Here is a 25493-nt window from a genome sequence, read left to right as displayed (position 1 = left end):
CTGCCGCTTTTTGTGCAGCAGAAGGCAAGCTTTCACGCTGTCAATTTACGGAGCAGGGTCTACCTTTTTTTCTAGTTGCTATAACGGGAACTATTTTTATATTTAGGCCAACAGGGGAGGCGGACACATCGCATTGTGTTCTCTGGTATGTTATGTATTTACAGTATATACGCATGCACCATTTCCAATTTGTTTCAGTAGAGACGGAAAGAATAGGCTAAGAACTGCATCTTAGACTGGTAGGCTACGCAACCCATCATATTCTGCTACCGGGGACAGCGAGACTTTTCAACCCTACAGTTTTTTTTGTTGCATTATTCTTTAGTAGTCTACATTTTATTACAATATACACTACAAGACCAATAGTACATGGACACCTGCTCTTTAAACATCTCATTCCAAAAATCATGTGCATTAATATGGAGTTGGTCCCCGCTTTGCTGTCACAACAGCCTCCACTCTTCTGGGAAGGCTTTCCACTAGATGTTGTAACATTGTTGCTGGAACTTGCTTCGATTCAGCCACAAGTGCATTAGTGGGGTCGGGCACTAATGTTGGGCGATTAGGCTTGGCTCACAGTCGGCGTTCCAATTCATCCCAAAGCTATTCGATGGGGGTTGAGGTCAGGGCTCTGTGCAGGCCAGTCAAGTTCTTCCACCCAGATCTCAACAAACCATTTCTGTATGGACCTCGCTTTGTGCACGGGGGCATTGTCATGCTGAAACAGGATAGGGCCTTCCCCAGACCGTTGCCACAAAGTTGGAGGCACAGCATATTCTAGAATGTCATTGTATGCTGGAGCATTAAGATTTTTCTTCACTGGACCTAAGGGGCATAGCCGGATCCATGAAAAACAGCCCCAGACCATTATTCCTCCTCCACCAAACTTTATAGTTGCCACTATTCATTGTGGCAGGTAGCGTTCTCCTGGTATCCGCCAAACCCAGATTCATCACTCCAGAGAACGCATTTCCACTGCTCCAGTGTCCAATAGCAGTGAGCTTTTAATTCAAAAAATAATATTTAACCTTTATTTAACTAGGCTTTACATCACTCCAGCCGATGCTTGGCATTGCACATGGTGATCTTAGGCTTGTGTGCGGCTGCTCGGCCATGGAACCACATTTCATGAAGCTTCTGGCGAACAGTTATTGTGCTGACAATTTTTACGTGCTTCAGCACTTGGTGGTCCCATTATGTGGGCTTGTGTGGCCTACCACTTTGCGGCTGAGCAATTGTTGCTCCTAGACATTTCCACGTAACAATAACAGCACTTACAGTTGACCAAATTTGACAAACTGACTTGTTGAAAACGTGGCATCCTATAACGGTGAAGTGGTAGGTCACACAAGCTCACAGAACTGGAACGGCAAGAGCTGGAGCGTGTAGCACATAGCGTGTTTAAAAAATCGCAACACTCACTACCGAGCTCCAAACGGCCTTTGGAAGCAGCGTCAACACAATAATTGTTTGTCGGGAGCTTCATGAAATGGGTTTCCATGGCCGTGCTGCCAAACACAAGCCTAAGATCATCATGTGCAATGCCAAGCGTCGGCTGGAGTGGTGTAAAGCTCGCCGACATTGGACTCTGGAGCAGTGGAAACACGTTCTCTGGAGTGATGAATTATTCATCACCATCTGGTAGTCGGACAGATGAATTTTGCTTTGGCGGATGCCAGGAAATTGCTACCTGCCCGAATCCATAGTGCCAATTGTAAAGTTTGGTGGTGGAGGAATAATGTTCTGAGGCTGTTTTTCATGGTTCGGGCTAGGCCCCTTAGTTCCAGTGAAGGGAAATCTTAACGCTACAGCATACAATGACATTCTAGATGATCCTGTGCTTCCAACATTGTGGCAACAGTTTGGGGAAGGCCCTTTCCTGTTTCAGCATGACAATGCCCCTGTGCACAATGCGAGGTTCATACAGAAATGGTTTGCCGAGATTGGTGTGGAAGACCTTGACTGGCCTGCACAGAGTCCTGACCTCAACCCCATTGAACACCTTTGGGAGGAATTGGAAAGCCGACTGCAAACCAGGCCTAATCGCCCAACATCAGTGCCCGACCTCACTAACGCTCTTGTGGCTGAATGGAAGAAGGTCCCTGAAGCAATTTTCCAGCATCTCGTGGAAGCCTTCCCAGAAGAGTGGAGGCTGTTATAGCAGCAAAGGGGGGGGAACAACTCCATATTACTGCCCATGATTTTGAAATGAGATGTTCAACGAGGAGGTGTCCACATAGAGTACTTTTGGTCATTTAGTGTAGGTTGGCCTTGGTGATACTAGGCACTAGGCAGACCCAATCATGCCAAAGTTTACCTTAAAGAACAAGGAGTACTGTTTGTCTTCAAAACTTTGTAAGAGTTGGCTCTGTTTAAATGTCCACGTGTTGTTTGGTCAGCAACAACAAAAAACAACCCCGTAAACTGGCAATAGGTATGTGACAGCAAGAGGATTTTGCAGGACTGATGTGTCATTCCTCTTGCCTCTGACGTTCTCATTTTCTCAACCATGTTTGCCTTCGGAGCATAAATGAGCTGCATGAAAGCCATCTGCTGTTTAAAAGAAATGCATGTATTTATGATTTTATCCGTCTGTTTTGCTGAGTTCCACAATGTGTCCACACAAGGAATGCTTATGTTGAATGCTTATATAGGACAGGAGGCAACTAGAAGAGCGGAGGGTCATATAGAGTGCAGTCTGTCTTGCTCTTTGTGTATGTGTTTGATTAAGTGCATGCATGTCTCTGCATGCTTCTAAGTGTGTGTGTGTGTGTGTGTGTGTGTGTGTGTGTGTGTGTGTGTGTGTGTGTGTGTGTGTGTGTGTGTGTGTGTGCACGCGCGGGTGCCTGTGTGTGTGTGTGCCCTGTGTTAGTGTGTCATTTCCTTAAAGGGATGAACGGGGACCAGGGCACACATCTGATTTATACACCCCAATTCAGCCGACCCCACTGAAGGAGGATTGACAGATAGGCACCATTACCAATGTAATGAATTAGCCCAGATCATTTGGATTTCTCTCCTCTGAATGATTGTGCATCTGCCAAGGTAGGGCCAATCCCCATGGAGACATACAGTACGTGAATTGTTTGCCTCAGTCATTGTCATTCGTACCTACGAGCCCGCTTGTCCATTGTGCCCTCCACAATCTTAACCCTACGCTAATAGACACTGCATTTTACATGGCAAAAATCACTGGTTTTATCCGTTTCCAGATTGTGTAGCCTGAATATGCTTTATTTGGAATAGTGAGGCTCAGCATTGCTGTATACATATTTTCCAGCTTTGTAGTAGGCCTAGATGGAAATAGATTACCTGGATCCATATTCAAACATATTTGGGTGGCAAAAAGGGTATATGCTACTTTTCAGTATTGTGTGTGTGTGTGAATTTCACATGCATGTTATTCATCTACAAGATGCCTTTTTACATGGCTTCCTATTACTCTAGAATTAACCACATCCATCTTCATAATATAAACAACAATGTTTTCTGTGATATCCATGGACTTTTTTTGGCATCAAAATGGCTTTGATGAAATTGACTAGTAGCTCTCATGTCTTACTTGCTTAAACCTTTTGCAACATACAGCGTTATACTACCATGTCCCAACTTCCCGCACCCTCTCCTCTCGGAGTACTGAAGCTCAAGGGGATTTCCCCCCTCGACCAACTACACCGCTAAATGAAAAGGTTGCTCCTAACACGTTCTGTGTGCTTGATCTGAACCATAGAAATCGAATGACTAGACCAGACAAAGCCCCCCCCAGACCATGGCAATTTATCCTTTGTTATTCTAGTCTAGTTCTATGGTCTGCCTGGTGGTGGAGGCTGAGTGTACAGTTTAGGATTGAGCTGTTTGGTAATTGGAGATAGGATACTCACATGGGACAACTGGAGTGGACAGAGAGAGAGGCTTGCATGCGGTGTCCTTTTAAAGGCCCAGGCCCAATATTTCCCATCGACTGTGTTATTTTTTTTCTTTACACTTGACATTTAAGACATTTAGCAGACGCTCTTATTCAGAGGGAGTTACAGTGGATTCATCTGAAGGTAGTTAGGTGAGACAAGCACATACAATTTGATTTGATAGGCTATTTGTCACCTGCACCAAATACAACAGGTGTAGATCTTACCATGACACTCTTACTTACAATCCCTTAACCAACAATGCAGTTATGAAAAATAAGATTAAGAGAATTGTTTACGAAATAAACTAAAGTAAAACAAATAAAAGTAACAACAAAATGACAATAACGAGGCTATATACAGGGGGTACCGGCACCGTGTCAATGTGCGGGGTTACAGGTTAGACGAGATAATTGAGGTAAAATGTACATGTAGGTAGGGGTAAAGTGACTAGTCATAGCAAGCAATTTCTTCTCTCAATTAAGCAGCTATTAGCAAAGTCAGTGCTAGTTAGAAAAGACAAGTGCAAGTGTTAGTGCAAGCAAGGCAATTATTTTTTGTTGTTGTTATGCTCACGTTACATCACTGCCTAGTTCACTGTCTGCGTCGCAGAATGTGACTGGGGACTCGCTTACTTCAGGTATAGTGTTTTTGTGGAGGCCCCTAAAATTAGCACTTAGAAATGGTTACACAGGTTGTTCCAAGTAAAGCACATCATGTGCTTTCATGAATTTGGTTGAGTCCTTCTCCTTCTTTGTTCATTTCTCCTACACACAACAGAACGACCTTTGCAAAATGTCCAGCAAACATAGGTCAGTCTCATCTGACGTCACAGCCATAACCCTTGCATCTTTCTCTTGGATGAGGAGAGAGCAGACAAGCTGTTGGCAGACTGAGAATCTCTGACTATCTTTTCTGCTGTTATCTCCTGTCTGAGGGACAGACCGACAACGATGGCGAGCGACATTTGAAGAGAGGAGATCAGATGAATCTTTGTAAATGTCCGGGTTGATATTGAGGAAGAGGTGGGTTAGAGGAGATAGAACTGATGACTCCGTCTCAGAGATTCATCTATCTGTTTGTTTGTCTGTCTGACATTTTGTTTTATTTTGAAATCTGTCATCCTCTCTCTCTTGTCTCCTTAGGTGTGCCCCTTCAGGGGAAGAGATTCTATAGGGCTCAGTCCTAACCTGGGGTGGCAGGGTAGCCTAGTGGTTAGAGCGTTGGGCTCGTTCAAATCCCCGAGCTGACAAGGTACAAATCAGTCATTCGGCCCCTGAACAAGGCAGTTAACCCACTGTTCCTAGGCCGTCATTGAAAATAATAATTTGTTCTTGACTGACTTGCCTAGTTAAATAAAGGTTTTTAAAAAACCTGGGGTTATATGGAAACCCGATTGACCCAATTGAGAAGGTAAAGGTTTTCACTGGTTTCTGATTAGGCTAGGGTTGTGACAATGATGGAATATTGATTAATTGTCATGCAAATAACCACAGTTAGTCATTTTTGTAGATTTTTTTTTTTAGCTTGTAATCATCATAATCCATTTTTGAAAATATACCTCAAGAAATACCTAATAAACGCAGCACAGCTTTGGTGTCTCAACAAATTTATGGTTTTTAACCGCTCGGAAGTATTGGAAATTAAGCTTCTCCTCCCAACCGTGCCGTTCTGCTATTATAAAGAACTTTACCCACTTCATGTAAAAACGTAAAACTGCTAATGGGTTAACTATATTTACTTGAATATAAAATTGAATCCACCCTTCTCCTAAAATGAACGTATTAAGCAATGATGGTGATTTTTTTCAGTTCACGGTTATTCCATAATTGTCGGTTACACGATTATACAATAACTGTGTCAACCCTAGATTATGCGCTCAATGCATTCCACATAAACGTGCTACACTATGAGCATCTGTCACGGCGGGACTAGGTGGGTGAAGGAATCAGGCGCAGAGAGTTCCAGTTGTGAAAAGAGCTCTTTAATATGGCACACAAAAATAATAAGCCCAACAACACGGGGCGCGGACAACAAAGTGACTACCCAAAAACACAGGGTGCCAAGTTCCTAAAATATATCCACCTCTACCTAAAACGCACACACGTAACATAAAGACAATCCCGCAGAAAACAAGGGCGGTTACACATACTTAAAATAGGGAAGCTCATTAAAGCCATACAACAGAACAAAGGTGAAACTAATGAAACAAAACAAACAGACAAACGAAAAAGGGATCGGTGGCGGCTAGTAGGACGGTGACGACGACCGCTGAGCACCGCCCGAACAGGCAGGGGAGCCAACTTCGGCAGAAGTCGTGACAGCATCACGCCCTCTGTATTCTACTGGTTACACTTCCTCTATAGATGCTGGCCTTGAGCTTCTTCAACGAAGTCCCTACTTTCTCAAACATATCACTGGTCAGGCACAGTTCGATAGGGAGAAAGGAAGATCTGTAGTTACTCCAAGAAAGGGAGGATGAATGGATTTCTGGACTATGCAACCACGGCCATTATATTATTGGGATCTGGCTGAGTGGCGGTGAGGGCAGCAGGAAGGCCCAGATCAGGCAGGCCCGGACACCCAAACCAACCAGGCTTGTCAGTAATTGAGCAAAGGGCCTAATAAAGGCTCCAATGGAGCCTAATGGGCCTGGTCAAAAGTAGTGAACTGAATAGGAAGCCATTTTGGGATTCAAACAAAGAAGAACCCCTGTGGATGTTGGCTGCACGTTTTAACTGTTCATCTATAGTATTGATTTAGAGTGTCACCTGGAGTCTGGGAGTGGGCAGTGAGGGGCGAAGGGGGAGGAAATGGCTTTATGTTGCCACAGCAACTGGATTTATTCAAGTTTGGTGCAGCAGACAGAGCTGAGGTATTTCCTTGGTGTGTGCCTGTGTGCATGCATTTGATCGTGTGAGAGAGAGGGAGAGAGAGACAAAGAATGAAATACCCTGGTAGCAGAGAGCGCTTGTTTGATTGTAGACTGCTCCAAGGCCCCGTTTAATCCTCTGTACCCATGTTAGCACGTCGAGGGTTTGTCACTTTTACAAGGGCCAGTCTCGGTGTTAATGTGCTCTAATCTGCCCCTTAATTGTGCTTTGACTCCAGCATCTCTGATAATGTCGATAGGTAGGTATTTGTTTACCTGCATCCTTGAATGGTTTTCCCTCTCACTACGCAGCCGAGAGAGCTCATTCATGAAAACACCATCAGAGAATCTCTCTCTGTGTGGATAGTCACCGTGAGCAGCTGCAGTGTGTATTTGAGTGACTCATTTCGCCAAGTTGGCACTGTAATCTCTGAAACGATTGGCTGCCTCTCTGCAGAGCTCTGTAGCGTTCCTGAGTATGGTTGCTCCAATGGTTGCTCTAGGCCAGGGTGAAGCACCGCCGCAACGCGTTTCATTACGTTTCGACCAGAAGCGGTGCCTCCGCTTGACAACTCCTCGCTCCAAAAGATTGGTCGCTTTGTGGGCGTAGACGTGAACCTATTCAAGTAAGTACATTAAAAAAATATATATATATAGGGACAGTACCAGTCAAAAGTTTGGACACACCTACTCATTCAAGGATTTTTCTTTATTTTTTACTATTTTCTACATTGTAGAATAATAGTGAAGACATCACAGCCGGCACACCCAGAAGAGGACTGGCCACCCCTCGTAGCCTGGTTCCTCTCTAGGTTTCTTCCTAGGTTCCGGACTTTCTAGGGAGTTTTTCCTAGCCGCCGTGCGTCTACACCTGCATTGCTTGCTGTTTGGGGTTTTAGGCTGTGTTTCTGTACAGAACTTTGTGACATCAGCTGATGTAAGAAGGGCTTCATAAATACATTTTATTGATAAAAATTAACACATGGAATCATGTAGTAACCAAAAAAGTGTTAAACAAATCAAAATCTATTTTATATTGGAGATTCTTCAAAGTAGCCACCCTTTGCCTTGATGACAGCTTTGCACACTCTTGGCATTCTCTCAACTAGCTTCATGAGGAATGCTTTTCCAACAGTCTTGAAGGAGTTCCCACATATGCTGAGCACTTGTTGGCTATGGCTTGTTGGCTGCTCTGCGGGCCAACTCATCCCTAACCATCTCAATTGGGTTGAGGTCGGGTGATTGTGGAGGCCAGGTCATCTGATGCAGCACTCCATCACTCTCCTTCGTCAAATAGCCCTTACACAGCTTGGAGGTGTGTTTTGGGTCATTGTCCTGTTGAAAAACAAATGATAGTCCCACTAAGCACAAACCAGATGGGATGACGTGTCTCTGCAGAATGCTGTGGTAGCCATTGTTATGCACGCCTCTTGGAGGGAACGCAACACCCTGCTACACTCAACTCCCCGTGGAGTGAAAGAGGTATGTGACTGCAGGTGTGGGTAAGGATGACCGAGGCAGGATATATTACCATTTACAGGGAATTTATTTCCTTCAAAGTAATTTGGGGAAAAGGGGCTGGATGAAACCAAAGCAAAGAAAGTAAAAGTTAGAGCCCCCCTCCTACCTTACCTACCCACAACTTACCTAACTAGCACCAACTGGCACACTAACCAAAATACAGGGGATGGTCCGCCCAGGTCTTACCTAGTGTGCATAGACATAGTAAATACTACCGGTATATGTATGCCCGCAGGCCTCTTACCTCAGCACTCCCAAGGTACCTTCCCCCCTGGGAACAAATTAAACAGAATAATACAAACTTAAAGTGAGCATTTTCTCTCATCAAAAACACAGTCCTACGGCATACACAAACGTCAGCAGGACCGGCTACAAAATACTATACAGACTAACAACGAAACACTGGATCTTTCTCTCTCTCTAACAACCAACACAGGACATACCAAGAAGCTCTCCCTTCCTAACAAAGGAACTCTGGCTTTTAAAAGCCATGCTGGCTGTCACTGACAGTTCCACAAGCAAAGCACCCCCACGCCATCACACCTCCTACATACTTCACGGTGAGAACCACATATGTTGATCATCCGTTAACCTACTCTGCGTCTCACAAAAACACGGCGTTTGGAACCAATAATCTCAAATTTGGACTCATCAGACCAAAGTACAGATTTCCACCGGTCTAATGGCCATTGCTCGTGATTCTTGGCCCAAACATGTCTCTTCTTCTTATTGGTGTCCTTTTAGTAGAGGTTTCTTTGCAGCAATTCTACCTTGAAGGCCTGATTCATACAGTCTCCTCTGAACAGTTGATCTTGAGATGTGTCTGTTACTTGAACTCTGAAGCATTTATTTGGGCTACAATCTGAGGTGCAGTTAACGCTAATGAACTTATCCTCTGCAGCAGATTTTGATTTGAACTCTGAGTCTTCCTTTCCTGTGAAGTTCCTCATGAGAGCCAGTTTCATCATAGTGTTTGATGGTGTTTGAAGAAGCTTTCAAAGTTCTTAATCTTCCAGATCGACTGACCTTCATGTCTTAAAGTAATGACGGACTGCCGTTTTTCTCTTTTCTTAGAAGAGCTGTTCTTGCCATAATATGAATTTGGTCTTTTGCCAAATAGGGCTATCTTCTGTAACAGCACCCCTACCTTGTCACAACACAACTGATTGGCTCAAACTCATTAAGGAAAGAAATTCCACAAATGAACTTTTAACAAGGCACACCTGTTAATTGAAATGCATTCCAGGTGACTATCTCATGAAGCTGTTTGAGAGAATGCCAAGAGTGTGCAAAGGCAAAGGGTGGCTGCTTTGAAGAATTTGTTTAACACTTTTTTTGGTTATTACATGATTCCATGTGTTATTTCATAGTTTTGATGTCTTCACTATTATTCAACAATGTAGACAATAGTCAAAATAAAGAAAAACCCTTGAATGAGTAGGTGTGTCCAAACTTTTGACTGGTGCTGTATATACACTGCCTTTCAAACGTTTGGGGTCACTTAGAAATGTCCTTGTTTTCCATGAAAACATACATGAAATGGGTTTCAAAATGAATAGGAAATATAGTCAAGACGTTGACAAGGTTATAAATAATGATTTTTATTAATAATTGTGTCCTTCAGACTTTGCTTTTGTCAAAGAATCCTCCATTTGCAGCAATTACATTCTTTTACCGACCTTTGGCATTCTAGTTGTCAATTTGTTGAGGTAATCTGAAGACATTTCACCCCATGCTTCCTGAAGCACCTCCCACAAGTTCGATTGATGGGCACTTCTTATGTACCATACGGTGAAGATGCTCCCACAACAGCACAATAGGGTTGAGATCCGGTGACTGTTCTGGCCACTCCATTATAGACAGAATACCAGCTGACTGCTTCTTCCCTAAATATTTATTGCACAGTTCGCTTTGGGTCCTGTTGTAGGAGGAAATTGGCTCAGGACCTCTACACCAGGCAGTGTCAGAGGATGGCCCTAAAAGAAGACTCCAGCCACCCAACCTATAGCCTGTTCTCTCTACTACCGCATGGTAAGGAGTACCGATGCACCAAGTCTGGAACCAACAGGACCCTGAACAGCTTCTACCCCTGTAGCGGTATTGTTAGAGGGGTAAAGATAATGATTTTTGTTTGGACGCCAGGCAGGTATTAACCCTGCTGAAAGAAAAATTGTAGGATAGATAGGGTACCGCTACCAGACACACACATCAGCAGAAGAGACTGCCTAGAGTGTAACCTGTTTGCCAGATATCCTTTCTCTACACTGGCTAAGACACCATCTAAAACACACGTTACCACACAGGGGTAACCCAACCAATAATACCTCGTACAAGAATAATGGCTGAGCAATTCAAAAGCAACTTAATTGAAAAAAATTGACAAGAAAGAACCCAGTCATAAACCTTAGAGAATTTGCAATATTCTTTATTACCTCCCAGTGGAGGAAAGAGGGGTTATGAATGGGTATGTTTATTCACAAAACAAAGAAGGCCTTAAAATGTCCAAAAATGTTCTTGATGCTGACACAATTGTACGTAAGCCACCACGCCTGTCTAGACTGTCGGTCTTATGTCAGACCTTATTTCAGACCTTTTTATGAATTCTGAAGCTGGCCATAGAGAGGGCAAGAACCTGGAGGATATTAGATCTTACACATTCAACACATAACTGGACTTTTGTCTTGGTTCTTGGGCTGAGACTTTTCGGGATACCGGGATGAGGGAACAGGCTTTTGAGTTTAGAGGTGGTGCTTCCGGTCCTTATACAACGGAGTCCCATGACGCACCAGATCATCCACATTTTGCACACGTTCACAAAGTTGACTGGCAAGGTGGGGAACAATGTTCTTAAGAATGAGTTTGACCATCTCCTGCTCAGTTATGTAATGTCAGCCTTTCATCTCCTACAAAGAACTCGATAGGAGAAGGCAAATTCCCGTATTGGGAGGAAGGCTGAGAGGAATAGTTTCTGAAACTCCTCCCAGGTTGACACATGTTCACGGGCTGTCTCCCACCAGTCTCTTTCTGTACGATGGAGAACACTGCAGAGGGTGGCGAAAACCTCCAAGTCAGTAAGAGGCCGGATAGAAAGGAAATCTTTACACTTAGATAGGAGAAGCAGTGGATCAACATCTTCTGGGCTGCCAAAAGTAGCTTGATGGGGAGGGAGCTTCTAGAGGTGGCATGATGGTGGAAAGGGGTCTTGGTGAAACGGGAGTTCTGTTGTTTAACAGTATCGTCAGGGGGGGGTTTCTAGAGCTACCTGATCCTATTCCTTTAATGGCAGAGGTAAACCCTGAGGGAGGTGCCGAGGATTTGTCCTGAAGGGCACTGCATTTACCTCCTTGTGCAGCTCCTCCAGTTGAAGGTCTGTGGCCTTCTGTGCTTTTTTTCGGGGGATTGAATGGCCTCTCCTTTTGAGAGACTGTTCAATCCAAACTCGTAGTTCCCCTGTCCTCCATAACATCTTTCAGATGAGAACACAATTGCTTCACAAACGAGGCGGACTCCTCTGCTGAAACTTAGCATTTTCCCTTGAACAACCTTCTTCAGAGAATCTTGCAAATATTTCTGTCTGAACAGTTTGTCGTTGGTTTTCCTCCACTTGACAGGGAACGTGAGCCAACCTCAGCTGCACATCTTTCTGATGAGCCTCCACACTTTGAGTGGGATTCATTTGCATTGGCAAACTATGGTTGGTGTGTGACCATTATTGTTCCATTTGTCCAGTGAGAACACAGAGACACCTCTCACAGTCTGTCTGGGCAGGGTAACAGGAAGAAGGGATGGTAATGGTGAAAAAGTTATAGGTGAGCCATTAACCAAACTAATAATACCTCATACAAGAGTAACGTCAGAGCTTCAAAGGCAACTTCTTAGAAAAATAATTGACAAGAAAGAACCCGGTAATAAACATGAGAGAATTTGCAATATTCTACATTTACCTCCCGGTAGAAGAAAGAAGGGGGTATGAATGGGTGTGTGTGGGTGTGTTCATAGACAAAACAGAGAAGGCCTTAAAACCTGTTCAGGATACCACGGTTTACTGCCCCTTCTGGAGGATTTGGGTACCCATATAAAACATGATACATTTTTGTCAAAAGTTGCTAATATATGCAAATAAAAAATATTATCGAATAGAAAACACTCTAAAGCTTCTAAAACCGTTTAAATTATGTCTCTATGTAAAGCAGAACTCTCAAAATCTGCATTCTCCCAAACTATCTCTTCTCATCTGAAAAGTTGGGTCACCTTTGACCTCATCGCAAACACCCTCCCCAAACAGTTACAGCGCCAGGAACAGTCTCCACGTGTTCAGCGTGATCTCAGCTTTCAATGGGGCTTCTCATCGTGAGAATCGCCCGCTCGCGAGAGTTTGAGCACGCGGTAAGCTCTCAGTCACTCAAAAAAACCTGTCACTTTTCTGTGCGCAATGGTCAAGTCCTCACTCTTTTCCAAGATCGATTGAACAGTGCCTGTGTTTCTGTTTGTTCTCAAAATTGCTGTACACCTTTTTAAAATGTCCAAAAATCTTTTTGGCCAAATTTCAATAATCCCCCAGAAAATGAATACAGTTCAAACAATAATACATAAACAAACTCACAAAACCTCCCTTTTTAACTAAAATGTTAAACCATCCTACAGTGCATTATTAGTTCACCAAAGGCACTGAACATAAAAGGGAGCGCACCACAAAGAGAGACATTATTTCAGTGTAAAGCACTGAAGGAGATCGAAAGAGATGGGCTCAGCTGTTGCATCCAGGCTTGAACGTGTACTCGTCCGTCCGACACAATCCTCAGTTATTATTTTTGACAGAAGCTTGCAACAGTGTTGCTAGTAATCCATGTGATCCGAGGATGGAAAGGTTCTAATGCATCAGCAGTAGCGCGATAACGAGGCGATCGAACTTACAAAACTTTGAGAAACTAAGCACGTTGGAAACTACACAAGACTTCTGCAGAGTTCCACACGCCGTCAAAACTGCCGCGCTAACCGAGAGCCAGAAGAGACCTCTTTTATTTCCCTCTTCCTGACTGTTCCTGTGCCCTTAAAGTGGCAAGGCACGGTGATGGCTCCGTGCAGGATTCCGCCAAACCCACAAGCCGTAAGACTGCGAAATAGTTAACCAAATAGCTACCTTGACTATCTGCGTTGCACCATCACCTTATTCCTAGTTAGAAAAATAATAATAAATAACAAAAACAACCCAAAACATAGAACACAGACAACAATCAAAGCTACATACAGGTGTCATCAGATCCGGAGAATATGAGAACAGAATTAGCAGAGGTCCTGGAAAGCTTTTCTGAACACCACCGTCTTGAGCTGTGCCTTTAAAGGAAGACAGCCCTAATAGTGTCTGGAAGTGTGTTCCACAGCTGCAGAGCTGCGCAACTGAAAGCCCTGTCGCCCATAGTTTATAGTCGTTACGAATCCCTTTTTGGCCTGGCAGGATGGTAATAGAGACCCATAACATAACTCATGCAAATTATAGTGCGAACGAAAAACCACAGACAACTTAAGTACCGTCAAACACTCAGGGTTCATTTGAAAACACACGGTAAAGGGGGGCAGGAAAAAGGGGCTGAGCTGGACCCAAGGAAATAAAAAAATATCCAAAAATACCCCTAAGCTAGACTAGCCTTCTTCAATAAAGCTAACTAACTAACCAAAAATACAGTGGGTGGTCCGCCCAGTTCTAACTAGTGTTTTTTAAACAAAGTTTACCTACGGGTAGTGTATGCCCATGGGCAACTTGTCTTGGTTCCCCCTTTTCGCGCCATCAAACACCATAACAAAAACAACACTCTCACAGGTGGGGACAAAGTGACAATGTAGTTGCAAAAAACAAAACCAGAGAACTACAGAGAGATTGACAGAGAGATGGGGGTTCAGAGGAAACAACTGAATGGGTTTTTAAACCAAGGGAAAGGGGATGTGATTGGGTAATGGAAACAGGAGGAGGCATGTCTTCTGATTAGCGACCGATTGGGGAATGATGATTGCCACCTGTGAGGAGGGGAGAAGGACAGAAAAGAAATACGCACACACACACACACACACAGAATACCTGTATCTGTAACAATAGTCTGCTGAAGGGACACTGACCTGGAGGAGTGAAGGGTGCGTGTGGGGCAGGAGGGTAGAATGAGGTCTGACAGGTACTTGGGTTCAGAGCTGTGGATGACTTGGTAGGTGCGTAACAGGATTTTGTTGTCGATGCTTGTGCATATAGGGAGCCAGTGACGGTTGAACAGTACTGGAGTGATCAGGATACTTGCAGAACACTTCTGGGAATCCTGTAGCCTGTTTAGGCACTTGGCAGACACGCCAACAAAATGGGCATTACAATAGTCCAGATGGGGATGAGATAAAGGTGTGGATGAGTTGCTAAACTGCAGGTTGTGATAGCATAAGTCGTAACCTGGCAATGTTCGGTAGATGGAAAAATTTGACCTTGGTCAGTCTCTTGATGTGGGCCTCAAATGAGAGCTGACTGTCAAATATCAACCCAGGTTGCAAACCTCACTGGAAGGGAGGACCTTGACACCATCAATATTGAGGCTGCTGATGTCGTTTATTATGGTGCGAGTGCTAGTCAGGACGACCTTTGTCTTTTTGCAGGTTAACTGCAAGACACTCAACTGGATCCACGCTTTGATGTCCTGCAGGCAGCTGGCCAGAAGTGCAGTGGCAGTGGCAGTGTTTGTGGAGACATACAGCTGATTGTAGTCAGCACGAAAGTGAAATACCTGTCCCTGTTTCCTCAAGGTAGTTCCAAGTGGCAGCATGTAGATACAATAATATAATAATAATATATGCCATTTCGCAGACGCTTTTATCCAAAGCGACTTACAGTCATGTGTGCATACATTCTACGTATGGGTGGTCCCGGGAATCGAACCCACTACCCTGGCGTTACAAGCGCCATGCTCTACCAACTGAGCTACATACAAAACAGTAGTGGCCCCAGGACCGAGCCTTGAGGCGACCCCATGTCGGACCACAACTGTGTCTGACCTACTAGGACTGATTGCTACCAGTTTACAGCTATCTGTGAGATGGGACCTGGACCAGTCCAGTATCTGACAGGCCCAGGAGCTTCTCCATGCGGTCCAGCAGGATGGTGTCTGATCGTGTCGAATGCTGCATTGAGGTCCAGCAATATGAGGATGCTTGCAGCCCCAGAGTCAGCATTCATCAGGAGGTCATTGGTGACCCTTACCAGGGCAAACTCTGTGCTGTGTCTATAATATATAATAATAATAATATATGCCATTTAGCAGACGCTTTTATCCAAAGCGACTTACAGTCATGTGTGCATACATTCTACGTATGGGTGGTCCCGGGGATTGAACCCACTACCCTGGCGTTACAAGCGCCATGCTCTACCAACTGAGCTACAGAAGGACAGCTGGTCCTTCCCGACTGGTCCTTCCCGACTTCCCGCTCCGAAACCCGACTGGAAGGGTTCAAGTAGGTCGTGAGTGACCAGATAGTTTTGGAGCTGGTTAGAAACAGCACATTCGAGCTTACTTAGGAAGGGCAGGTTGGAAATAGGCTTGTAAACTCCTCTCGCTGTCAACAGTATTTATTTTCAGCTAAATTAACATGTGTAAATATTTGTATGAACATAACAAGATTCAATGACTGAGAAATAAACTGAACAAGAACCACAGACATGTGACTAACAGAAATTGAATAATGTGTCCCTGAACAAAGGGGGGTCAAAATCAAAAGTACTGCATTAAGTACTGCAGTGCATCTCCTCCTCGTGGACTGCACCAGATTTGCCAGTTCTGCAAGAAGGGTGCCACATGAAGGAGGAGGATGTCTTCCCTGTAATGCACAGCGTTGAGATTGCAAGCAATGACAACAAGCTCAGTCCGATGATGCTGTGACACACCGCACCAGACGATGACGGACCCTCCACCTCCAAATCGATCCCGCTCCAGAGTACAGACCTCTGTGTAACGCTCATTCACTCGACAATAAATGCGAATCTGACCATCACCCCTGGTAAGACAAAACCACGACTCGTCAGTGTAGAGCACTTTTTGCCAGTCCTGTCTGGTCCAACGATTGTGGGTTTGTGCCCATAGGTGACGTTGTTGCCGGTGATGTCTGGTGAGGACCTGCCTTACAACAGGCCTACAAACCCTCAGTCCAGCCTCTCTCAGCCTATTGGGGACAGTCTGAGCACTGATGGAGGGATTGTGCGTTCTTCATGTAACTTGGGCAGTTGTTGTTGCCATCCTGTACCTGTCCCGCAGGTGTGATGTTCGGATGTACCGATCCTGTGCAGGTGTTGTTACACGTGGTCTGCCACTGCGAGGACGATCAGCTGTCCGTCCTGTCTCCCTGTAGCACTGTCTTAGGCGTCTCACAATACGGACATTGCAATTTATTGCCTTTGCACATCAGCAGGCCTCATGCCTCCTTGCAGCATGCCAAAGGCATGTTCACGCAGATGAGCAGGGACCCTGGGCATCTTTCTTTTGGTGTTTTTCAGAGTCAGTAGAAAGGCCTCTTTAGTGTCATTAGTTTTCATAACTGTGACCTTAATTGCCTACCGTCTGTAAGCTGTTCGTGTCTTAACGACCATTCCACAGGTTATTGAGTATTTATAGTTCATTGATCAAGCATTGGAAACTGTTTAAACCCTTTACATTGAAGATCTGTGAAGTTATTTGGATTTTTACTGATTGTCTTTGAAAGACAAAGGGTCCTGAAAAAGGGACATTTTCTTTTTTTGCTGAGTTTACTTCTAGAGGTTGTCAGGGTCAGATCCAGGCTTTTTAAGTACTGGTGTGACAGCGGCCTGTTTGAGCTGAAGAGGGACACATCCAGTGACGAGTTGAATTGTTGATTATTTCTGTGAAGAAAGGCTCCAGAGCAGGTAAGCAGGTGGGAATAGTGTCAAGTGTGCAAGTGGTGGGCCTCATTGTTTTAACCAGCTTGGTTACATCAGCTGCAGTTACTGTGGTGAAGGTGGAGAACCTGGACTCAGGGAGCGTAGGACTGGGTATCTCAACTACCGGGCCAGGAGAGGATAGGATGATGTTATTGATGTTTTCAATTTTGCGTTGGAAGAAGCACAGGTATTGATTGCACCGTTCTGGGGAAGCTGAGGTGGCAGAATTGTTCAAAGGTTGGAGGAGCTTGCTCACAGTAAAGAACAGATCCCGGGAGTTACCACTACTGATCAGTTGAGAATAATAGGATGTCCGAGCTGCATTTAATATATATATATACTAGATATATACTTATATGTACATATCTACCTCAATAACCTCGTACCCCTGCACATGGACTCGCTACTGGTACCCCGTGTATATAGCCAAGATATCGTTACGCATTGTGTATTTATTATTACTTCATTATTTTATTATTATATTACTTTTTATTATTTCTCCATTTTCTTTCTCTCTGCATTGTTGAGAAGGGCCGGTAGGTAAGTAAGCATTTCCCTGTTAGTCTACACCTATTTTGTTTTTTTTACAATGTGACAAAATAAGATTTGATTAGAGCATCAGAGGGAAACAGAAGCAATTAACACGGAAATATTTTACAGCAGGCACCTCACCAGACCTGCCCTCGTGTCTGTTGGTGCTACTCCCACTATGTTCAGGGAATTACAGTCCGGATACATGCGAGCTGATGGGGAGGTCATGGGTCGAGAATAAAAACAAAAATAAGTCAATAAAAAGCATGCAGGTGGTATAGTATATTACATGCTGCTCCCAGGTGCTTTGATTCAACTGCACCACAATACACAGACAATGTTTCAGCTCGAATGGCCTTCATCAGGTGGCTTTAAGTCTTTCGTCATATTGAGCGCCATTTACCGTGTGCAAGCTTTCTTTCTTTATCCATCACTATTTACTCTTGGCCCAGCACCCAGTGTGGGAATTTGAGATGTGCATATCATTTCCACATCCAACAGAAAGAAAAGATTGAGGTCAGTCTTGTGCAGTAGCCAGCAGGAGAGAGAAGCCCTTGTGTTTGAAGTGTAGGAGAATTAGTTTGATCCCCTCTCAATCTGAGTCAGTCTAGCTACACATTCTCTCAATCATTCCCCAAAGTGCTGCCAGAAAGGGAGGGAGGTGTGCGTTGAAAGCAGACTGAGTCTATGAAATGAGGCTGCTGCTGTTGCTTATACATTATTATGCTCTGCTCTAAGGCAAGCTTTTGATGGGTGGGAGTGATTCCGCACCCCGAATTCGATAAACACACACAACCCTCCTGCCAATTGTAATGTGTCCTTAGATCGCCACGTCAGCTTTGATCTGATCCGCTGCTGCTTCCTGCCAGACAACACACCTAACAGGACTCTTCTGTACCTATACGCACGTCCGGATTTTGTCATAAAAAAAGGTTTATTGCCTATTTCCTTCCTTCAGCCCCTTATTTCCTTCCTCTCTTTTCTGTTTACCTCTTTCTCTCGTGCCCTCGATCTCTCCAACCTACCTCTCTCTCTCTCCTGGCCCCTCTCTCCTGCCATCCTCTCTCTCTGTGACCTTCCTTACATTCCTGCCTCCTTCTTTCTCTGCTGCCTCTTTCTCTGCTGCCCCTTTCTCCCCTCCTGCCTCTTTTTCTCCTGTCCATTTTCTCTCCTGTCCTTTTCCCTCTCCATGACAACAGTTCTCCTTGAGACTTCCTAGGAATGTGTCAGACAGACAGGGAGGGAGTGCCCTCACTGGCAGCTGGCTAATTATTGATGGCCTTGCCGGTCTTCATGAGGATGTGTCAAAGTTCAGTCGGTGTGTATGTGTGTGTTTTTGTGTGTGTGTGTGTTGCGGGGGTGCTTAGACAACAGGGTGTGTCGTCTCCTTCAGGTGCATAGCTGTGCTAGTTGCCTCTAGCCTCTAACACTGTCCGTCTCGAGTGACACATCTTGCAAGCTTGGACACAGATCGTTCCGAGTGTTGCTCACAAGGACTTAGCCAGCTCACACAGACGAGTGACCAGGTACAGTACTGTTATGTTACTTTAAAATACACAATATAGATCAATATATACTTTCTGAAATATTTACAGTTTTAATAACCTAGTCTACGTACACGTCATGTAGAATGTTAGAAAAATCAGAGTTCTTTCGAGAACTTCTGTGCTTCCGATTCAGTGGAGGCTGCTGAGGGGAGAACGGCTCATAATAATGACTGGAACAGCGCAAATGGGAATGGCATCAAACCATGTGTTTGGTGTATTTCATACCTTTCCACTGATTCCACTCTAGCCATTACCACGAGCCTGTCCACCCCAACTAAGGTGCCACTAACGCTCTTGAAATCCTCCTGAGTGTATGGGTGGTAGAGGGTGTTGTTCTCGGATACCTTAGATACACACATGTTGCTAGGCAAATAGATGTCATAATTGTATGTACCTATGATGTCACCACAATAGCGAAGTGTGTATGGTTGTTTTATGGATTTACTGCACTTTGTTATGCTCTTGTCCTTTTCTCTCATGGCCTTATTGAATCACTGAGCCCCTCTGCCCTATCACAACACCAGGTGTCCTCTCTTTCTCTATCTCTCTCTCTCTCATTATTTCCAGTGTTACTTCCAGTGCCCATCTTTAGTTTTTAGGTGTTGGCCAAGCACTAGCCTCGTACTAAACATCCTGATCTCACAATCTGTTTAGCTTACATTCTGTTTCGAAGGGAGGGGCTCAAACGGTTTGAATCCAAGGGACCAGGGATCCAGTCTAGAAGCACGGCTCCCATTGTTTTGCTTCGGTACTGCAGTTTAACTGACGCCCGGCCCAAAACGACAATTTCCGTAGACGGCCACATAGAGAAGTCCGATTTTAAAACATTTTAAAAATCCAATTGTTGCAGAGGCTGATTGTTTTTCCGTCAATCACAGTTGAAGATATTAACATTACATATTCATCCAAAGTCTGCCATGTTTTTGGATGATGTCATGACGTGCTCCCTGTGTGCACTAAGGGCTAGTGTGCATGTGATGTTGATCCGTATAAACCGGATGCAACCCGGATATAGACGGTCCATGAATCGGCGTATGCAAATGTGAGTAGATAACCTTGAAAACAACGGTCGGACATATTGGACGCAGTCTCCAGTTAATATTACACCTCAGTGATTGAATCTGGTCGTGGCCAGACTGTATCTATGTAGCAAAACAGAATGTAAGCCTGCGAGATCAGGATGGTTGGTTCGAGGCTAAAGCATTCCCATCCCGGGGAGAAATCTGTCAGGGGCAGCTCTGTTTGCTGTTTTCTTCCCTGTTAGTCAACTGTGCAGTCACCTGGAGTGTGACTCACGCTTTTACTCTTATCAATGGTGAACGTATATCAAGATGGCAAAATTCAGATATGACGTCATTGTTTTAGCACTATCCACGAGGATTGGGCAATGTCTGGAATGACTCATCATCCCATCGCTGAACGTACGATTGTATATGGTATACGATTACGCACGGGCATTCTTTATACGTTACTAATGTTTTCTTGTGTTTTTCTTAGGGAAAGTTTTCTTAATGTTCTCAAATCAAATCAAATTCTATTGGTTACATACACATTTTTGGCAGATGTTTATTGCGGGTGTAGCGACATGCTTGTGTTCCTAGCTCCAACAGTGCAGTAATATCTAACAATATACAACAATACACACGAATTAAAACAGTTAAATAATGTCATTAAGAAATATAGAAATATTAGGATGAGCAATGTCTAAGTTCAGAGTCTAAATATATATATATGGGATGTATAGACAACATTGACAGTATATGGATAGAATATGTAGTATATTTGAAGAACAGTATGTACAGCAATAGTTAAATAGGATAGGTCTTGACTAGAATACATTATATACATATGAAGTGGGTACAACAGTGTGTAAACATTATTAAAGTGACCAGTGTTCCATGACAATGTACACAGGGCAGCAGCCTCTAAGGTGCAGGGTAAAGTAACAGGGTGGTAGCCGACTAGTGACTGAAGTTCAGGACAGGGTACTGGGTGGATGCCAGCTAGTGGTGACTATTTAACAGTCTGATGACCTTGAGATAAACAGCTTCTTTCAGTCTCTCCGTCCCAGCTTTGATGCACCTGTACTGACCTCACCTTCTAGATGGTAGCGGGGTGAACAGGCAGTGGCTGACGTCCTTGATGATCTTCTTGACCTTTCTGTGATACCGGGTGCTGTAGATGTCCTGGAGGGCAGGCAGTGTGCCCCCGGTGATGCGTTGGGAAGACCGCACCACCCTCTGGAGAGGCATGCGGTTACAGATAGTGATGTTGCCATACCAGGTGGTGATACAGCCTGACAGGATGCTCTCAATGGTGCATCTGTAAAAGTTTGTGATGGTCTTAGGGGCCAAGATACATTTCGTCAGCCTCCTGAGGTTGATGAGGCGCTGTTGTACCTTCTTCACCATACTGTCTGTGTGGGTGGACCATTTCAGTTTGTCAGTGATGTGTACGCCGAGGAACTTGAAGCTCTTCACCTTCACGTGAAGTCCACTATCAGCTCCTTTGTTTTGTTGACGTCGAGGGAGAGGTTATTTCCATGGCACCACTACACCAGGGCCCTCACCTCCTTCCTGTACGCTGTCTCATCATCATTGGTAATCAGGCCTACCACTGTTGTGTCGTCTGGGAACTTGATGATTGAGTTGGAGATGTGCATGGCCACGCAGTCATGGGTGAACATGGAGTACAGGAAAGCATGAACAGGATGGAGGTATGATCTGATTTGCCAAAGGGAGGGAGGGAGAGGGAGATATGGAGTACAGGAAATCGCAAACGGGATGGAGGTATGATCTGATTTGCCAAAGGGATGGCGGGAGGGAGAGGGAGGGCCTTGTAAGCTGTCCCGGAAGGGGGAGTTGCAATGGTTGAGAGTTCTTGTTGCGCAGGCAATGTGTTAATAAAACTTTCCTAAGATTTGACTAATTAAAGTCCCCAGCTAAAATATATGCAGCCTCAGGATGTGCGGTTTCCAGTTAGCACAAAGTCCAGTGTAGATCCCTGAGAGGCTGTCACGATGATGACCGAAGAGAATTCTCTTAGGAGATTATGCGGTCAGCATTTGATTGTGAGGTATTCTAGGTCAGTTGAACAAAATGACTTGAGTTCCTGTACATTACCACAATCACACCATGAGTAGTTAATCATGAAACACACCTGAGCCTTTCATTTTCCCAGAGAACCCAGCTGGATGTATGGAAGGGGACAGTATATCCGGAGAGAGCCATGATTCTGTGAAACAGAATATATCACAATCCCTGATGTCTTTCTGTAAGGAGATCCTCGCACTGAGCTCTTCTACTTTATTGTCCAGATACTGAACATTAACAAGTAATATACTCAGAAGCGGTAGATGGTATGCACGTCTCCTGAGAGTCAGATTAAAAGTCCACTCTGAATACCTCTTCTCCATTGGCGGTGTCTTTGAGCAGTCTCTGGGATAAGAATGAAAATATGATAAGATGAAAATGAAGCAATTTTCTGACGAATGTGTTGCACTGAAGTTTTTTTGGTGACGGAAAACTACAGTTGCATGCCCCTGATCACTCTATTGAAGCAAAAACACACGGTTAACTTTCAATCTAAAATGCGACCCCTGTCAACACACAGCTGGACTCACCTACTCCCGGCTTTCTTCCATTGAGCTATTTAGAAACAAACACTTGACTGGCTCAACTTTTCTGTGAAACTAAGGTAAGCCTCCTAATGTAAAATAATGTGACAGGTGAAATGAAGAATGTGATCTGCTTTTATTGCAGAAGTTGACTGAAATGTCGATTCGGATTCAAACAACTTTCTGAGATAGAAATCTGTTAGGCCTATAGATTAATTCGATGGTTGATCGTGAAAGAGTAGGCTATAGCTATGCCAAGAAGTCACATTCAAATGGAATGGGGATTGGGGAGAAAAAAAGTTAATTAAGATTTTAAAACAATAAGACAGACAATGGAGTGTCCTCTGCAAAAGGCCCATGATCAACTGACATTGGAGAGGCAAAGAAACACATTAGGCCTTATCTGACATTGTGCTACTTTGGTGCTCTCCTCTTTTTCTACAATCTACATTGTTCTCTTGCATTATGTTAATAATCTAACTACCACATACACTACTGTTCAAAAGTTTGAGGTCACTTAGAAATGTCCTTATTTTTTGAAAGAAAAGCCAACAAAATTTGATTTAAAATAACATAAAATGTATCAGAAATAGTGTAGACTTTGTTAATGATGTAAATGAATATTGTAGCTGGAACTGATGTATTTTTTATGAAATATCTACATAGGCGTAAAGAGGCCCATTATCAGCAACCATCACTCCTGTGTTCCAATGGCACGTTGTGTTAGCTAATCCAGGTTTACAATTTTAAAAGGCTAATTGATCATTAGTAAACCCTTGATTTAAAGAAGCAATAAAACTGGCCTTTAATTATTTATTTTTTATTTTATTTTATTTAACCTTTATTTAACCAGGTAGGCAAGTTGAGAACAAGTTCTCATTTACAATTGCGACCTGGCCAAGATAAAGCAAAGCAGTTCGCCACATACAACAACACAGAGTTACACATGGAGTAATACAAACATACAGTCTAATACAGTAGAAAAATAAGTATATATACAATGTGAGAAAATGAGGTGAGATAAGGGAGGTAAAGGCAAAAAAAGTCCATGGAAGTAAATACAATATAGCAAGCAAAAAGCTGGAATGGTAGATTTGCAGTGGAAGAATGTGCAAGGTGGAGAGAAATAATGGGGTGCAAAGGAGCAAAATAAATAAATACAGTAGGGGGAGAGGTAGTTGTTTGGGCTAAATTATAGATGGGCTATGTACAGGTGCAGTAATCTGTGAGCTGCTCTGACAGCTGGTGCTTAAAGCTAGTGACGGAGATGAGTGTTTCCAGTTGCAGAGATCTTTGTAGTTCGGTTTTGGGGGTGACCAGAGAGATATACCTGCTGGAGTGCGTGCTACAGGTGGGTGCTGAAATGGTGACCAGCGAGCTGAGATAAGGGGGGACTTTACCTAGCAGGGTCTTGTAGATGACCTGGAGCCAGTGGGTTTATCGACGAGTATGAAGTGAGGGCCAGCCAATGAGAGCGTACAGGTTGCAGTGGTGGGTAGTATATGGGGCTTTGTTGACAAAAGGGATGGCACTTTGATGGACTGCATCCAATTTATTGAGTAGGGTATTGGAGGCTATTTTGTAAATGACATTGCCGAAGTTTAGGATCGGTAGGATGGTCAGTTTTTACAAGGTTATGTTTGGCAGCATGAGTGAAGGATGCTTTGTTGCGAAATAGGAAGCCACTTCTAGATTTAACTTTGGATTGGAGATTTGGAGTTTGATGTGAGTCTGGAAGGAGAGTTTACAGTCTAACCAGACATCTAGGTATTTGTAGTTGTCCACATATTCTAAGTCAGAACATTCCAGAGTAGTGATGTTGGACGGGCGGGCAGGTGCAGGCAGCGATCGGTTGAAGAGCATGCATTTAGTTTTATTTGTATTTAAGAGCAATTGGAGGCCACGGAAGGAGAGTTGTATGGCATTTAAACTCGTCTGGAGGGTTGTTAACACAGTGTCCAAAGAAGGGCCAGAAGTATACAGAATGGTGTTGTCTGCGTAGAGGTGGATCAGAGACTCACCAGCAGCAAGAGTGACATCATTGATGTATACAGAGAAGAGTCGGTCCAGGAATTGAACCCTGTGGCACCCCCATAGAGTCTGCCAGAGGCCCGGACAACAGGCCCTCCGATTTGACACACTGAACTCTATCAGAGAAGTAGTTGGTGAGCCAGGCGAGGCCATCATTTGAGAAACAAGGCTATCGAGTCTGCCGATGAGGATGTGGTGATTGACAGAGTCGAAAGGCTTGGCCAGGTCAATGTATATGGCTGCACAGTATTGTTTCTTATCGTTGGTGGTTAAGATATCGTTTAGGATCTTGAGCATGGTTGAGGTGCACCCATGACCAGCTCTGAAACCAGATTGCATAGCGGAGAAGGTATGGTGGGATTCGAAATGTTCGGTAATCTGTTTGTTGACTTGGCTTTCGAAGACCTTAGAAAGGCAGGGTAGGATAGATATAGGTCTGTAGCAGTTTGGGTCAAGAGTGTCCCCCCCCCTTTGAAGAGGGGGATGACCGCAGCTGCTTTCCAATCTTTGTATCTTTTAGACTAGTTGAGTATCTGGAGCGTCGGCATTGGTG

The 25493-nt window shown here is 44.1% G+C and overlaps 1 protein-coding gene across 3 annotated transcripts in view; it reads left to right on the top strand.

The window, feature by feature from the left end:
• Positions 1-25493, top strand: part of LOC118399944 (protein kinase C and casein kinase substrate in neurons protein 1-like) — a 52322-nt gene continuing 26829 nt past the window's right edge. For 2 of the 3 annotated variants that reach the window (XM_035796181.2, XM_035796182.2), the window contains exon 1: positions 1-145. The gene's annotated coding sequence lies outside the window, so the exon portion shown is untranslated. Of the gene's footprint in view, positions 146-18999; positions 19273-25493 lie in introns of those variants that run through there. The other variant, XM_035796180.2, reaches the window with a different exon arrangement.

The sequence above is a fragment of the Oncorhynchus keta genome, chromosome 21 (genome assembly GCF_023373465.1).
Source record: "Oncorhynchus keta strain PuntledgeMale-10-30-2019 chromosome 21, Oket_V2, whole genome shotgun sequence".
NCBI classification, from domain to species: Eukaryota; Metazoa; Chordata; class Actinopteri; order Salmoniformes; family Salmonidae; genus Oncorhynchus; species Oncorhynchus keta.
This window is presented reverse-complemented; position numbering and strand designations above follow the sequence as displayed.